We start from the raw sequence: 18,874 nt of genomic DNA, 5'->3' as shown, positions 1-18,874 counted from the left end.
GCAGAGAGTAACTCACCTGCTGATTCCCCAAAGCCTATCTACCATCTTCAAAACACAATTAAGGAGTGTGATGGAATATTCTCCACTTGCCTGGATGCAGGTGCAACAACACTCAGGAAGCTCGACATCATCCAGTGCGAAGCAGCCTGCATTTTGGCACACCATTAAGACACACTCCCTCCATCACCGACCCACAGTTGCTGCAGTGTGTGCCATCTACAGGATGCACTACAACAGCACACCAAGGCTCCAGATACAGCGCCTTCCAAACTCGTGACCTCTTCCACTGATAAGGACAAGGAAAACAAATGCTTGGGAACACCATCACCTGAAAATGCTCCTCCAAGCCACGCACCATCCTGAGTTGGAGCTATATTGCTGTTCCTTCATTGTCGCTGGGTCAAGATCCTGGAACTGCCTTCCTAACAGCACTCAAGGTGCATGCACTGTAAGAACGGCAGCGGTTCAAGTCGGCAGCTCACCATCACCTTTTCAAGGGCAATTAGGGATAGGCAAAAAATTCTGGCCTTGCCAACATAACATGAAACAAATTCAAAATATACGTCATTTAATGTTAAAGTTCATTGTTAGATTAAAAGTGTTCTTGACAACCAAATCACAGTGAATTGAAATTGCAGGTAATTGTTATATTGAATGTGATTACTAGTACACTGTGGAGAGACAGAGATAACGTTTCAGTTTGATGACGTTTCATTGGAACTGTATTTATTTAAGATTTCCAGCATCTGCAGCATTTTGCTTCTGCTCATGTATAAAGTTGCAGTTGATTGTTAAATTGGGTTCAATAAATATGTTAAGGGTTATTCGCTATATTTTGCTTGATAACTAAAAGCAAATTATTAAATTAGGCTCACTGACCGATGTTCAGCTGAGTAAAGCTGCAGTTAATTGTTAATTTGTCAGAATAATATTCAGGAGCATAAAGTTAAAATCAATTGTTAAATTGGGCCTCAAAATTATTACACAGGTGAATGAAGTTACCGCTAATTGTTGGACTGGACATGATAACCAGTACACAGCATAAAGTGTTACATATAATTGCACTGTGGAGCTTAATAACACATGGAAAATGTGTAAACTTACCATTAATTATTAAATTCGACATGATACATTTGGATGTTAAATTTGTTTTATGATCATTGCTGAGGGGATTAAAGTTACACATAATTACTAAATTGGGCATGATGTTCAATACACAGGGCTATAAAGTTCAAACAATTGGCCTTGATACATTGGGGTATGAAATGCTGAGGGGAATAATGTTTGATTCAATTGTTAAATGGGAAATGATAACTAAAGTGCAGCGGGAACAGTTGCAGTTATTTGTTGCATTGGGTATGATAAACAATACCCATAGTGTGAAGTTACAGTTATTGTGATATGGGCATGATAAACAATACACGATGTATATAAAGAACAATGTACAGTACAGCACAGGAACAGGCCATTCGGCCCTCCAAGCCTGCGCCGATCTTGATGCCTGTCTAAACTAAAACCTTCTGCACTTCTCGGGGCCGTATCCCTCTATTCCAATCCTATTCGTGTATTTGTCAAGATGCCTCTTAAACGTTGCTATCGTACCTGCTTCCAACACCTGCCCCAGCAGCAAATTCCAGGCACTCACCACCCTCTGTGTAAAAAACTTGCCTCGCACATCCCCTCTAAACTTTGCCCCTCGCACCTTAAACCTATGTCCCCGAGTAACTGACTCTTCCACCCTGGGAAAAAGCTTCTGACTATCCACTCTGTCCATGCCACTCATAACTTTGTCAACCTCTATCAGGTTGCCCCTCCATCTCCGCAGTTCCAGTGAAAACGATCCGAGTTTATCCAACCTCTCCTCATAGCTAATCCAATCCAGACCAGGCAACAGCCTGGAAAACCTCTTCTGTACCCTCTCCAAAACCTCCATATACTTCTGGTAGTGTGGCGACCAGAATTGTACACAATATTCCAAGTGTGGCCGAACTAAGTTTCTGTAGAGCTGCAATATGACTTCCCAATTTAATTAATTAAATTTACAGTTACAGTTAATTAGTAAATTGAGATGGAGAAAAATGCAATGAAAATAAATACGCATTTAATTATTCTAAGGAATCTCGCATGTGCACTGGCTAGTAAAAGTAGCTAATTGGTAATTGTTCTTGATAAAAGCGTGTCTGGTTTACAAAGCTACAGTTAATTGTTAAGTTAGAAATTGCAATGAAGACACAGGGAACTAACGTTGCAGCTAATTGCATATTAGACGACAAATAAAATTACTTTTAATGGTTAAATTGGTCATGGTAATCAATACACAGGAGAATACCGTTACAGTTAATTATTACATTGTACATGACACTGAATGCACAGGGGAATACACTTACAGTTAGTTGTTAAATTGGGCTTCATAGCCATCATGCAGGGTTCGAGTTCGTTGCCAAATTGGACCTGATAACCAATACATGGTGGTATGAAACTGCACCTAATCACTATAATTAATACAATGTGTATAATGTTACATTTGTTTGCTATATTGGCTCTGGCTTTGATAAAGAAGCTAAAGGTTGCATTGTTACAGCAAATCGCTATATTAAGCTTGACAACACACAGAATAATTAATTTCTGCACTTAATTAATTGGGCCTGCAACCAGTAAACAGGGAAATAAAGTCGCTTTTTTTTACAATGTCAATCCAACTATTACACAAGCAAATAAAGTTATGGTTGATTGTTAATTTGGACATGATGATCAATGCATAGAGCAATAAAAGCACATTAAATTGTTCAATTGGACCTGATAAATAATAGCCAGAGTATACCCAGAGGGTATAAACGTGCAGTTCATTGTTATATTTTGCATGATAACCAAAACGCAGGTTACATAGTTATAGTGAATTTTTCATTTGCACATATAAACCAATATGGAGGGCAGGAAAGTTACATTAAATTGTTAATATTTACATGATAACAAGTAAACAGCATTTAAAGTTAATGTTAATTGTTAAATTAGGCTTGACAAGCAATACCCATGAGTATAAAGTTGTATTTAATTAGGCTTGATAACCAATACACGAGACTAAATTTGAAACTAATTGTTGTATTGCACAAGATAACTGCTATGCAGCATAAAATTTTAGATCTAATTTTTATACTGGCCTCCATAACTACTACAAAGTGTATAAATCATTGTTACATTAGACTTGATAACAACACACAGGGGAATACACTTCGAGTTAATCGATGAATTAGACATGATAACTAATATGCATGTATAAAGTTACAGTGGAATGTTAAATTGTTTTTATAACCATGACAGAGGGCATAAACTTACAGTTAATTGCTAAAATAAACATAAACAAGAAATACTTGCATTTATATAACGCTTTCATAACTAGCAGAAGTCTCAAAGCACATTACAAACAATGAAGTATTTTCTTTTGACGTGTATTCGCTGTTATAATATAGGAATTATGGCAGCCAGTTTCCACTCAAGAAACTCCCAAAAAACATCAATGTGATAATGAGCAGATAATCTGTTTTTGTGATGTTGACTGAGGGAATAAATATTGGCCAGGATACCTGGGATAATTTGGACATGACAACTGATACACTGAGGAATAATGTTAGAATCTGCAGTTCTGATAAAATGTCACAGACCTGAAATGTTAACTCTGTTTCTGTCTCCACAGGTGCTGCCAGAACTACTGAGTATTTCCAGCATTTCTCTGTTTTTATTTTATATTTTCAGTATCCACAATATATTGTTTGTGGAATTAAGTTAGTTAATTGTTCAATTGGACATAATATCTAATGCACAAAGCATTAAAGTTTCAACTAATTATTACATTCATGTTGAAAAATAATATACTGTGTGTGATATTACATTTAATTGTTTTATTGGTCATAATAACAAGTGCACAGGTTACAAATCTACAGTTAATTTCTAAATTGGATTTGATACCTAATAAAGACAAACTTGATTGTTAAATCGGGCTTGAGAACCATACTGATGGAACTAAAATTGTTAAAATTGGTCATGATAACCAATACACCTGGCAGTAAAGATATAATTATTTGTTACATAACTGTGGCAACTTATACACAAAAGGTGAAGTTTCAGTTAAAAGTTCAATTGGGCTATTTCACCAAATACACAGAGGAATAAATGTGTTCTTAATCATCCAATTGAATATAACAATAATACTGGCTAATAAAATTAGTTAATTGTTAAAATGTTCCTGATAACAGGTATATAGGGGCCATAGCTGCAGTCACTTGTTAAATTGGAAATGAAAATTCAAGCCCAGTGAAATAGGATACAATTAACTTTTACATTGATCTTGCTAAACAATGTACAGGCAAATATATTTACTGTTAATTGATAAATTGATCATGAAAATCAATACACAGGGGAATAACATTGCTGCAAAATTGTACTTGATACCATTACACAGGGTTAGTAGAGTTACAGTTACTTGTTCAATTGGTCATGATAACCAATAAACAAGATATTTACGTTGCAATTAAATGTTAGATTAAACCAGATAATAAATACACATGGGTGGCGACTTGCAGTTAATTGTTAAGCCAGTCTTCAACTAATGCAAGACTTATAATTACCCAATTAATTCTTACTTGGTGCTTCACACGTTGGGGATGACAATTATTGTCCAAATGGAAATCCTCATCCAGCCCGAAAACCCTCCCTACCTCTGTGCCCTCCACGAGCCCTCGTTATCTCTGTAACCTCCTCCAGCCCTACAGTTTTCCTTCTTTTTGCCACTTACTACTGTCTTACAATCCTCCCTATATCTGTAACCTCCTACAGCCCCTAAACCCTCCCTATATCTGTCACCTGCTCCAGCTCCTCCAACCTTCCCTACCTCTGTAACCTCTTCCAGCCCCTACAAACCTTCTCTATCTCTGCAACCTTCTCCTGCCTTACAACCCTCCTATCTCTGTAAACTCCTCCTGCCTTACAGTTCTCCTTTTCTCTGTAACCTTAACTGGCCTAACAACCCTCCCTATCCCTGTAACCTTCTCTGGCCTAACAACCCTCCCTATACCTGTCATCTCCTCAAGCCCCTACAACCCTGCTTGTCTCAGTAACCTCCTCCAACGCCTACAACGCTTCGTGTATCAGCAACAACCTCCTGCCTGTGCAACCGTCCCTGTCCCTGTCACCTCCTCCAGTATCCACAATGATTCCGGTCTCTGTAACCTCCTGCAGGCTCTACAATCCTACCTCTCTCTGTAACGTCCTTCAGGCTTTACAACCCTCCCTATCTCTGTAACCTCTTCCAGCCTCCTTAACACTCCTTGTCTCTGTAACCTCCTATAGGACCTACAATTCTCCCTGCTTCTGCAACGTTCTCCAGCTCCGTACAACCTTCCCTATCTCAGCAACCTCCTCCAGACCCTGCAAATCTCTCTCCCTCTGCAATTTCCTCCAGCCCGGCAACACTCCCTGGCTTGCATTTTACAATGCTGCCGCCGAAATTGGCAGCGGACGTAAACAATGGCCCACACCGATGACATGCCACGGAGCCACCGTGCTGTGCAGTGCAACGACTCATTTAACTGTCTGAGGTGGACACCCACCACGATGACCTGAGGGGGCGGGCTGTGCCTCGCCAATACTAGCGTCAGCACGCACTGACGCCATTGATAAAGGGCTTCGAGCTCCTCCATTTAATTTGAACCTTTAAAGCTGCGTGAAATTATTATTATTCCCCGGGGTCTTTTCTAAACATCACCCCTGTGTGTAGTGTTATCTCTGTCCTCTGTTGTGCAGCCTCGGACTGTTCTGTCTGGTTCACCGTCACTTTCTCCTTAGATCGATTTGTAGGCATTTGTTGCCAGAAGCTGAAAACTAAATATTGCACCGAGAAACTTGCAGCTGTGGTTCTAGCAACAAACTGTATTCTGCTCTGTTTGAAAACAAATCCCCTTCTACTTGATAAGAGAGCCTGGAGAGATAATTGACAATGTACCACGGGCAGTTATCTAAAGTCAAGCTATTATACTGAGCCCGGATGGGTGACATTTGATTGGTTTGATACTGTTTTAACCCCATTGCACCCATTCACTATAATTGTCTTGCTCAACACTCTGACAGTCAGGCACATTTTAGTGGCAACTCAAGGCCGTAAGGGACTGAAGGGTCAGAGCAAAGGAGAGAATCGCAGTGACCCAGAGATGGAGAGCAGAAGGATGACTGTGATTTTACTGGTCATAATATCTGGCAACTTCTTACTTCATCTATTTCTCATTATTGCATTACAGGAACAAATCCCGAAGGTTACTACGATTCTGAATATACCATTGATCAAATCTGATATATGCTCCGGAGTTTATGTCGTTGCACAAAGACATTAATTTATGTGGTGCCACAGTGCATCGTCCGAGAGCAGTTCAAGAGCGTGGTGAAATATCCATAACATCAATTATTCAATTAATGAATAAACAAAGCAACTGATAGCAGCCCAGATGCAGGACGCAGTGTTTCCAATCAATGAATGTAATATTTATCCCCAGACTTCAAGATGTGAGTCAGCGCATCCCATGTCGGACAAGAGGAAAACAGCAGCCACAGTCTCACCCCCACAATCATGGATTCGATTCTTTGCTCCTGACATCTGCTCAGACAGAGAAAAAGTCAAAATGCTGCTGATGATGGCAATTTCGTGTGAATTGCTGTGTTTTAATATTTGCACATATTTTATTCAGTCTGTCTCCCTTCTATTCCCCCACCTGCTCACCGCTGCCTCTTTCTCTCTCTCTCTCTGAGTCAGATGTTTGCATTGGGATGTGAGGGGGAGCGCATCCAGGAGCAGTCCAGGGGCTCGCAAGGGAAGTCAGGACCCTGTGCGAGGGAGCAGGAATGGACAGCTCCGGCGTCACTGTCTCTCGGCTGCTAGGATGGACGAGGCCGAGGTCCTTTCTAATTCCCATGTCAGCTGAAATAAAAATATAAAATACTGGAAAAGCTCAGACATATCAGGCAGTGTCTGTGGAGGGAAAAACAGAGTTAAAATTTTAGAACTGTGACCATTCATCAGAACTGCGTTCCCCGTATTCGTTGAGATTGTTACTGCACCCCCACCCCTCAGCTCAGGAACCCAGGTTGAGTGACACGACTTGGAGGGAGAGGGTCTCTCACATCCGACTCAACAGCTCGGAGGTTCGAGCCACGAAGTCCTAAAAGGCCAATCTGCAAACCTGTTATCTGGTAATAAGGGAGGGTCACACTATCAGTCTTGTCAGACGTCGAGTGCTTGCTCAACGTTCTCAATAATGTCATTTTCCATGGAAGCGGAAAATCAGAACACAATCAGCGGTTATCCGCGCTGCTCGTTCAGCTCACACAACACAATTTGGCACTCAACAAGATCAATTGCACATTCACAGCATCTGAGATTGAGTTTCTTGTTTTCAAAGTGACCGCGTCTGGAGTAAAGCTTATGCAGGACAACATCAAACGCATTGATGCACTTTGACACTGTTTGACATGAAAGAGTTGGCAAACTCAGAAAGTGGGGCAATAACAGCGATTCTTTCCCTTTGAGGAGCAGTGGTTGTGGGGAAAATCTGAAGATGGTAGTGGAGATTCTGAATAAAGATTAGATGATGTAAATGAGGGTTATCCTTTTCCTGCTCCACAATCCCTTTTTATTGCTGCGCAGGTGTCTCTGAGCTGTTTGAACTGAATAGGAATGAATCACACATCACTGCCTAGGAGCCATGGGACTCTGTAAGGTGCAGGCATGATGGTCAAACGGCAAGGTAATTGTAAATCCATGACTGTGTCTTCAATCCATGTCTGTGTATGCTGTTTGCTTTCCATCTTTAATGTAATCTCTCTGTAAAGAAAACTCATTAGCTTCTTTTTTCCCTTAACCTTGCTCCCATTTGCAAACCAGGAACGGGTTTCATAGTTGCACTTCATCCCGGCCAACAGGAGGAACATAAGGAATTAGAGCAGGAGTAGGGCATTCGGCCCCTCAATCCTGCTCCCCATTCAAAAAATCATGGATAATCTTCCACATCAACTCCACTTTCTTACTCGATTTTCCATTACACTTGATTCCCTGATTGTCGAAAGGTCCCTCAATCTCAGGTTGAATGTATTCATTGTCTAGGCATACTCAGCCCTCTGGTGTAATCTGAGAAAATATCTCCTCATCTCAGTCTGAAATGACTGACTAATTATCCGGAGACTATGACCCTGAGTTCTAGACTCTCCCACCAATGGAAACAACCTCTCAGCAGCTTGTTTGTCACGCCCTCTAACAATTTTGCATGTTTCAATGAGATCACGCCTCATTCTTCTGAATTGCAGAACTCATCAGCCCATTCTGCTCACTCTTTACTCATAGGACAGTCCACTCATCCCAGGACTCAATATAGTGAACCTTTGTTACACTCCCACTGCTCCTGCTCAGGACAGGTGAATGAAACTGGACACGTTTCGCCAGGTGTGGTCTCACCAAAACCCTATATAATTTCAGCATAACTTTCTTACTCTTAAGCTGAAAACCCATTGCAATAAAGGCTAACATACCATTTGTCTTCCTAATTGTTCGCTGTGCCCTTGTGCTAACTATCTGTGATTTGTCCTCAAGGACGTCAAATCACTCTGACTGCAAACATTTACGAGGCTTACTCCTTCTATAAAAATGCTTTCCCATTGTTCCTACCAAAGTGGATAATTTCACACTTTCCCACCTGCCATCTTCTTTCCCAATCACATAACCTGTTTAGATCCATTTGCAGCATCTTTAATTCCTTGTTGCAGCTTATTACCACCGCCTCTCCCCCCTACCCCACCACCACCTGCAGCTTTGCATCATCAGCAATCTTGGATAATGTACACTCGGTCCCTTCATCTGTCATTGATATAGATTGGAAATAAGTGAGGTCCAAGCAGTGATCCTTACAACATCCCACTAGTTACACACTGCCATCACAAAATTACCCCTCTATTCTGACTCTCTATTTTCTGTTCGTTTGCCAATCCTCAATCCTTGTCAATATTTATCGCAATCTCATGAGTCTTAATCTCTTTAAACAACCTACTTTGTGGCATATTATCGAATGCCTTCTGAAAATCTACGTGCACCTATTCCCCCTTATCTACCCTGCTAGTTACAACCACAACACAAAAAAACTAAAAAAAAAAATCAAATATGATTTCCCTTTGATAAAACCATGTTGCCTCTGTCTAAACGTATTGTGATTTTCTCTTTGCTAACTAGTCCGCAGTTCTCTGGTTTCACTCTCACTCCTTTCCAGAACAGCAGGGTTACATTTCCTATCTTCCAATCCACGGACACCATTACAAAGAACAAAGAACAAAGATAATTACAGCACAGGAAGAGGCCCTTCGGCCCTCCAAGCCTGCGCCGATCCAGATCCTCTCTCTAAACATGTCGCCTATTTTCTAAGGTTCTGTATCTCTTTTCTTCCTGCCCATTCATGTATCTGTCTAGATACATCTTAAAAGACTCCATCGTGCCCGCATCTACCACCTCCGCTGGCAATGCGTTCCAGGTGCCCACCACCCTCTGCGTAAAGAACTTTCCACGCATATCCCCCCTAAACATTTCCCCTTTCACTTTGAACACGTGTCCTCTAGTAATTGAAACCCCCACTCTGGGAAAAAGCCTCTTGCTATCCACCCTGTCTATACCTCTCATGATTTTGTACACCTCAATCAGGTCCCGCCTCAACCTCCGTCTTTCTAATGAAAATAATCCTAATCTACTCAACCTCTCTTCAGAGCTAGCGCCCTCCATACCAGGCAACATCCTGGTGAACCTCCTCTGCACCCTCTCCAAAGCATCCACATCCTTTTGATAATGTGGCGACCAGAACTGTACGCAGTATTCCAAATGTGGCCGAACCAAAGTCCTATACAACTGTAACATGACCTGCCAACTCTTGTACTCAATGCCCCGTCCGATGAAGGAAAGCATGCCGTCTGCCTTCTTGACCACTCTATTTACCTGCGTTGCCACCTTCAGGGAACAGTGGACCTGAACACCCAAATCTCTCTGGACATCAATTTTCCCCAGGACTTTTCCATTTACTGTATAGTTCACTCTTGAATTGGATCTTCCAAAATGCATCACCTCGCATTTGCATTCTAGGACCCAGGGAATTAGAAATTCATGGCTACATGGAGTGGTGCTCAAACCCAGCAGACACAGATCTATTGGATATTAAATCCGACGCGACAACAACTCTGCCATCCTGGTATACGGAAGACCTTTAATAAAATGGAATCGAATGTGATCTGGGTGACATCTGGCCTTGTACAATTTACAGTTCCTATTAATCACTCATCCTAAACTACTTAATTGGAAAGCTTTGACAACTGGAACACAATCTATTCCCTTCAGCATCTTATGAACCTTAATCTGACCAGCCCTCAGTCTACACTTCTCTAAGGTGTAGATTCCCAACTCCTTTAATTCCTCTTGCTAACTAAGGATTCCCGTTCTGGGAATTAGTCTACTGGTCCTCCTCTACTCCTGTCCAAAGCCACAATATCACCTACCATGTGAGGAGACCATGATTGAACACACTATTCCAAGTGAGGCCTGACCAAGGTCTTGGGCCATATAAAATACAGTCCACTAAGTCGGAGCATATTTTATAGAAGGGTGGAAGCTCCTGAGGGTGGGTTACCATGTTGATGATAGCAGCCAGCTCAGCTAGTTGGGCTCTGAGGTAGGTGGTAATTCAATGCTTCACAACCCTGTTCTCCTTGTTCTACACAACTAGACCTATCCACATCAATGTCTCTCCCTTCAGGATGTATTCCTGCCTGGGAACCCCTTCCAGCCTCCCTCTATGATGTTCTCCCATCGATAGCTGAGGTTAGCCGCGAGCCGAGGCTCCGACAGTGCCTTGTACTTGATGGTGTTCTGCAACAACAGGGTCAACCTGCCAGCTTTTGCACTGCAGACTGTCCCGTCTTGGATGCACATTTGTAGTAATAGTCTTGTAGGGGTGTGATGTATGGTCAGTGTCACCACCTGACTTCCTGCATACACGGCGAAATGTTTCACTGGCGAGAAGGAGACCCGTAGATGCTCACATATTGAATATCCCTTCTCTACCTCTGTTAGGTCCCACGCCGGGTATGCTACCGGCCGCTGGAGGATGTGTGCCTCCTGCATAAGGACTGTGCTTAGGCTGGCGTCACTTTGAGCAACTTCCAGAGTAAATTCCCTGGACGGGTCCACCATACCCAGTGCAAGGGCTGACGGTAAATCTACCTTCAATTGGTGAAAAGGATCCTCACATTGTGGTGTCTAGCCCCAGTCTTCTCCCTTCTAAAGTAGGGCTAACAGTGGCACTAAGTTCTCACCATAAGCCTCAATGAACTCCCTACAAAAATGATCAGAGGGCTGGCATCGATCCCGGGCAGTTAAGCACCTCAATGGTTTCCTGTCTCACCTGATCTATGGGCCGTTTCCCGGTCTAATCACCAAGCATCGAAATTGTACTTCCTTCTATCTATCTGCCTCTTTCTGGGGTTCACTTGAAAACCTGTCTCTCTTAACAAAGCCAGCAATTCTGCCTGGGGTTCCTAATGGTCCACTTTAGAGTCCGAGAAGAGGAACAAGTTTCCCATATATTGGAGAACACTCCCCCCTGCTCTCATGCTCACATCTCTGTCCTGGGATTGCTGCAGTGTTCCAGTGAACATCAACGCAAGCTCGAGGAACAGCATCTCATCTACCGATTAGGCACACTACAGCCTGCCGGACTGAACATTGAGTTCAATAATTTCAGAGCATGACAGCCCCCCACTTTACTTTCATTTTTAGTCATTTTTAGTTATTTTTTCTTCCTTTTTTTTGGCATTCCTTTTTACATTTTTTACAATCTTTTTTTTGCATTTATTTCATTTCATCTTCGTTTGTTCAGTTTGCTTACCCACTGTTTTTTTCAGGTTGTTTTTCTTCAGGTTTGCACTTGCTGATGTTCAATATTCAGTATATTCACACCTAATCTGTACTAATGCTTTGTCTTTCAACACACCATTAACATATTGTTTGCCTTTGCTCCGTGACCTTTTGGTCAGCTATGTGGCCTGGTCCAATCTGCACCTTCTCCTTTGTTATCTCTTGCCCAACCCCCACCTCACTTGTTTATAATCTGTGACTTTTCTAATATTTGTCTCTTCCGAAGAAGGGTCACTGACCCGAAACGTTAACTCTGCTTCTCTTTCCACAGATGCTGCCAGACCTGCTGAGTGAATCCAGCATTACTTGTTTTTGTTTCAGATTTCCAGCATCCGCAGTATTTTGCTTTTATTATATTGGATGAGGTGGTCTGGACAAATAGTCCTTGCAGAATACCAAATCTAGAATGGTGTAAGATGAAGGGGCTGTTATTGAAGCACTGCAAAAACATGTCCAGGTATTTTAGTGACCTTTAAAGGTGAAAGCAAATTTTGTGTCCTCCTTCCTTCCCTGGATGGTTCAAAACTCATTCGCTACATCGAACAAAGTAAACATCTGGGCATCGAACAGGACAGTGGCTATTATGTCTGCCACAGTGGCAACCATGGAAGCACAAGCCGGGTTTTTCTTATTCAACATCCGATAGTCCACTGTCATCTTCCATGACCCATCCGGTTTCTTCATGGCCAAATGAGAGAATTGACGTGAATAGCTTTCAGTCGGAGATCTCCCAGTTCCATTACAAATTTCACTGCTTTCTCCAATTCGTCCTCTGCCTCTTTCAGGCAGGTGCATTCTTTGTAGCTTACACATCTACCTGTATCTCTGTCCCGGCCACCCTCCCACAATCAGGTGCTCTTTTTCCCAATTAAGTCTTTATATTCTAAAGGGTGATGCTGTATCAGGGCATCGGTGTCATCCGATCTCAATGAGGCGATGGGCCGCCTTTTCTGGGTTCTCCCCGGGAAGACCACAATCCTGTGTTCTCCTGCTATTGCTCCCCATATCTATCACCACCTGATGGCAGAGCATCCGGTCTTCTCCTCAAACTCCTATTCCTGTTTCTCACCGCTTGGCCAGAATACAGGTCCATTTAGTAATCAGAGATCTGACGCAGACCTGTAAGGTTTTGGATACCATCCCAGCCACAGAGTCAACTGTGAAACTCTCTAAAGTGTGCGGATATCCATTGGACCATGGTGATTTGAGAGGGCAAGAAGATTAGATAACTGAGTGGAAAGCTCCCTTATTTAGCGAGTACCTACACTCCTTCCCCTCCACCCAAGCGTCCAAACAGGGTCTCCCGTACTCGTCGTGCCTGAGTGAACATTGTCACGGACTTCTGCTATATTTTCTCCTCAGATTGAAAACAAGCCTGTGTGTGTGCTTTTAAGAACACCATTGTACTTATGAACGAAAAGACAGGCGATATTTATAAATGCCTCACAACATAATAAAAATACAAGAAATATCCAAATGCCTTACAAAATGATAAAGAAAATGAAAAAAGAATATGAACGTAAAGCAGTGAGAAACATAAAAATGGACTGTACAAAGTATAAAGGTGCAAAAAGAAAAAGATTAACAAATGATAATGTGGGCCAAATGCATGTGGAGAGAGGAAAATTATCATGTGGAATAAGGAAATGGCAGAGAACCTAAACAAATATTTTGTGTCTCCCACCAAGTCTTTGTCCAAATATATTTTTGGCATACATGCATTCATTCCTTTTGATTTTGCATGCTACTCCATCTCCCCCCAAGTCTCTGACACCACAGACTCAACCTATTAGGAGGCGTCTCGACTCAGCCTGATTGTGTTCTTGTTGGACTTGGAAGATCAGTAGTCTTTCTCATAAGTGTTGGGTGACGACTTGGATGGCCTTGACTAAGGTTTGTTGTCTCTGGGTTTCATGATCACCATTTGGTTCTTCCAAATACTCTGTTTTTTTCTCTGAGGAATAGAAATATTGCTTCTCCTCTTGCATCTTATAATACCATTTGAAGTATGTACTAAATATGATCTCTGATAATTTTTATCTCTCTGGATGGTTACACATCCTCTTCCTAGTCTCGTATCCATACCTTTTCTCTTTCCTTCAACTTGGGTAGGTTTCTGGTATGAAATATCTTATTGTAATTGTGTGCTTTTTGTTTCCTGTAAGACTTCTGTTTGTCTTGTACTGTCTGATAACCTGATAACCCTGGTCGTCTAGCCCTGGAGGTAGTTTATTGGGTAAAATAGGAAGTTGAGATTTAGTTTCCATGCTATCAGCAGTTCTAAAGCTAATAGTCTACACAACAATGAAGTAAATCGATGATTCAATAATGCAGTTGAAAGAACTTCGTTCATCTTCAACAATGCCTTTATAATTTTGACTTCTCTTTTGGTTTCTCTGTTAGATTGAGGCTATCTTGGCAAACTTGTGAGATGTTCGAATCCCCCTTTCTCGCAAATTGCGTGAAGTATTAGCTTGCAAACAGTGCTTTGTTGTATGACACAACTTCGTGAGGAATACCATCATGTGCAAATAAATTCCTGTAAACTACGAATGACAGAATCTGGAGTTGTTGAGTACAACCTTTTTCCCTTTAATTCATCGAGAAAATGATCTATCACTATCATGTAGGATTTTCCATTGTAAATAAATAAATCCATACCAAGACATTCCAGTGGTCTGGTTGGAGATTTTGTTGATATATGTTGACACCGGTCCCCACGGGTGTCTCAAAGTATCAGGTTAAATATAGACAAAGAAACATCCTGCTGATTACCACCTTTGCCATCCATTGGCTGAGGAATCAGTGCTTCTCAATGTTGAGCACTGGGTGCAGAAATTGCACAAAATGTACTCTGGGTGGGGGCTATAATGTCCATCGCCAAGAGTGGCTCGGTAACTCCTCTACCGGTTGAGCTAGCCGAGTCCTAAAGAAGATAGGTGGTAGACTGAGTTTGCAGCATATGGTAAGGGAACTAACAAGATGGAAAGACCTACTTACCTCATCCTCACCATCTGCCCATGACAGTAGGGGTGGAGTGGCCACCACACAGTCATTGCGGAGACAAAGTGCCGTCTTCCTATTTAGAGTTAGTGAGGCACTAACACCATGCAAAATGGTATAGATTACAAATAGATCTAGCAACTAAAAACTGGGCATCCATGAGGCGCTGTGGGCCATCAGCAGGCAGCAGAACTCTATTCAACCACAATCTGCAACCTCATGGTCCTGCATATCCTCCACTCTACCATTAGCGTCAAGTCGGAGACCAACTCTGGTTCAATCAAGTGAATCACTTTTTCGAGCTTGACGTCATCTTTTGACTGCAAGATATCTGTTGAAGTTTCGTCAGCTATTCCCAATACTGCTCAGTCCCTGATCAATCCGACTTCAGTTCTCCATACTTACATCCCTCAGTTAATCTGTAGACATCGGTAATCAAAGCGTCCACTGATTTCCACGGCTTCTGTATCCTTTCCTTAAACTTTGCTCTCTCCAGCTTCATATGGCTTCTTAAATTAAAGTCTTTATCAAAGACTTGTAAAGCATCATCAAACATTTCTGAAGCCTCATTGATGCCTTACCTTTGTTGTGTGTTTGCCTTGAAGAGTGATGTTCCTTTAGGATATTAGTATGCAAATGACCTCAACAGTGCATCTCATGTGCTATGTGGGAGATCCAAGAGGTTTCTCGGATCCTGGAGAACCATTTGTGCAGGAGGTACTGCCAGTTTCAGCAGTTTGCGCTTCGGGATATGGATACTTGAGCAGGAGCTGGCGATACTGCGGTGCATTTGTGAGGATGAGTGCTACGTGGATAGCACGTTTATAGATGTGGTCATCACACAGCTTAAGACTATGCAGGGAGAGAGTGAATGTCTGACCACTAGACAGTCAAGAAGAAGCAGGCAGGTTGCGCAGGAGACCCCTGAGTGCATCTCACTCTCCAACAGATAGTCAGTTCTGAATGCTGAGGAATGTGATGCTTCAACTGGAGAGTGCAGCCAGAGACATGTCCACGGCACCACAAGTGCCACAGCTTCTGTAGCTGCAGATGTGAACCCATGATGGTATGTTACCTCTTTGGTGCCAGAGTCAAGGATGTCACCGACCGGTTGCAGAGCACCCTGATGGGGGAGGGTGAACAACTAGCAGTTGTGGTCCACATTGGAGCCAACGACATAGGTAGAAATAGGGATGCCGTCATGCAGTCAGACTTAAGGGAGCTAGGTAAGAAATTAGCAAGCAGGACTGCAAAAGTAGTCATCGCTGGATTGCTCCTGGTGCCACTTTCAAGTAAGTATAGCATTAAAATCATAAGACAGATGCAAGCGTGGCTGGAAAGATGGTGCAGGAGGGAGGGCTTTAAATTCCTGGGACATTGGGACCGAATCTGGGGGAGATGGGACCTGTACAGCCTGGACGGGTTGCACCTGAATACAGCCGGAGTTCCTCGCGGGAGGTTTTGCAAGTGCTGTTGGGGAGGGCTTAGACAAATTTGGTTGGGGGATGGAGACCTTAGGGGAGACTCAGTTGGAACAAAATCAAAAATAAAAGTTGAAGGCAGAAAATTAATGTCTGCGTCTGGAAGTGGCAGTGCTCAAGGTATTTATTTCAATGCAAGGAATATAGCAAATAAAGCAGATGAGCTGGGGCACAGATAGACACGTGGCAGTGTGATATCATAGCTATTACAGAAACATTGCTTAAGGAATGACGGGAACGGCAGCTCAACGTTCCTGGTTGCAGTCTTTTCAGCCGCGATAGGGAGGGGCAATAGAAAGGAGGGGTAGAGGCAATTTTGGTCAAATAAACTATTACAGCAGTGAGGAGGGATGATATGTTGGAATGTTCATCAAATACGGTCACGTGGATTGAGATTAGGAACAAAAAAGAGGCAGTCACACTGCTGGGAGTGTACTATAGACGCCAAACAGTCCGAGGGAGCTAGAAGAGTAGATTCAAATCTCTGAGAAGTGCAATAACAACAGGGTAGTAATATTAAGGGATTTTTAACTATCCCAAAATTAACTGGGATCGTTTTAAAGTGAAGGGTATTGAGGGAGGAGTATTCTTGAGGTGCATTCGGTAGAACGTTTTGGCAAGTATGTAGCAAGTCCAACAAGAGAGGGCACAGTTTTAGACTTAGATTTAGGAATTGAAGCTGGGCAGGTGGACGGAGTGGCAGTGGGGAGCGTGTTTAGGTGGCAGTGATCATAATTCAGTCAGTCTTAACTTAAGTATGAAAAAGGACAGAGATAGATCATGAGTTCGAGTTCTCAATTGTGGCAAGGCCAATTTTACTAAATTGAGGAGTGATTTAACGAAAGTGGACTGAAAACCGCTACTTGAAGGTAAATCAGTGTCCGAGCAATGAGAGGCAGTCAAAGGAGAGATTCCAGGCGTTCAGAGTAAACATGTTCCCACGAAGAAAAAGCGTTAGACAGCCTTGTGCATCAAGGTGTTTCCAAGGTAAGGTAAGCAAGAAAATGAAAGACCTCAATGCTCTAGGAAGCCAAGAGGAGTATAGAAAGTGGAAAGCTGAAATCAAAAAGAAAATTAGGAAAGCGAAGAGAGGGCATGAAGAAATATTGCCAAGCTCAAACAAGCTGAACCCCAAGGTATGTTATCGATACATTAAAGAGTAAAGGGTGAGTAGGTCCCGTAAAATACCAAAAATGTAACATATGCACAGGGACGGAAGACTGGTATTGTTATTTTTGTATACCTTCCGTCTGTCTTCACAAAAATGATGGACGATGTAGACATTGTAGTTAAGGAGCAGGAGTGTGAAGTGTTGGATGCCTCTGTGACTCTGTGTGATAAACATAGGGCGAGTGGAAATATTAATAGAATTTACATCATTGAAAGTTGATAAATCACCAGAGCCAGAGGACATGTGCCCTCGGCTGTTAAGAGAAGCAAGAGAGGAGATAGTGGAATGTCTGACAATGATTTTCCAGTCCTCACGGGATACAGTTGTGGAGCCGTAAGATTGGTGAACTGCTAACGTTGTACCTCTTTTAAAAAAGGGAGCGTGGGATAGACTGAATAATTACAGGCCAGTCAGCCTAACCTCAGTAGTCGGCAAATTATTAGAATCTATTCTGAGAGACAGAATAAACTTAGAATGGTACAGGTTAATCAAGGATAGCCATCATGGATTTGTTCAAGGAAGATGTTGTTTGACCAACTGGATCATTTTTTTTTGAAGATGTAACAAGGAGGATAGATGAGGGTAGTGTAGTTGATGTGATCGACATGGAGTTTAGTAAGGGGTTTCGCAAGGTCCCACATGGCAGACTGGTTAAAAAAATAAATTCCGACGGATCCAGGGAAATGCAGCAAGGTGGATACAAAATTGGCTCAGTGATGGGAAACAAAGGGTAAATGTGGACGTGTGTTTTTGTGACTGGAGGGCTGTTTTCAGTGGCGTTCCACAGGGCTCAGTACTGGGTCCCCTGCTTTTTGTGGTATATATTAACGATTTGGACGTAACCGTAGTGGGCATGATTAAGAATTTAGCAGACGACACAAAGATTGGCCATGTAGTAAATAGCGAGGAGGATAGCTTTAGGCTGCAGGAAGATATTCATGGTCTGGTCAGATGGACAGAAAAGTGGCAAATGGAATTCAACCCGGAGAAGTATGAGGTGATACATATGGGAAGGTTAAAGAAGGAAAAGGAATGCACGATTAATACGAAAATACTAAAAAGTGTAGAGGAAGTAAGGGACCTTGGAGTGAATGTTTAGTGATCCATGAAGGTAGCAGAACTGGTCGATCAGCTGGTTAAGAAGGAATATTGAATGCTTTCCTTTATTAGCCAAAGTAAAGAATAGAAGAGCATTGAGGTTATGCTGGAACTGTATAAACCATTGGTTAAACCACAGCT

The sequence above is a fragment of the Heterodontus francisci genome, chromosome 21 (assembly GCF_036365525.1).
Source record: "Heterodontus francisci isolate sHetFra1 chromosome 21, sHetFra1.hap1, whole genome shotgun sequence".
Classification (NCBI taxonomy): domain Eukaryota; kingdom Metazoa; phylum Chordata; class Chondrichthyes; order Heterodontiformes; family Heterodontidae; genus Heterodontus; species Heterodontus francisci.
This window is presented reverse-complemented; position numbering follows the sequence as displayed.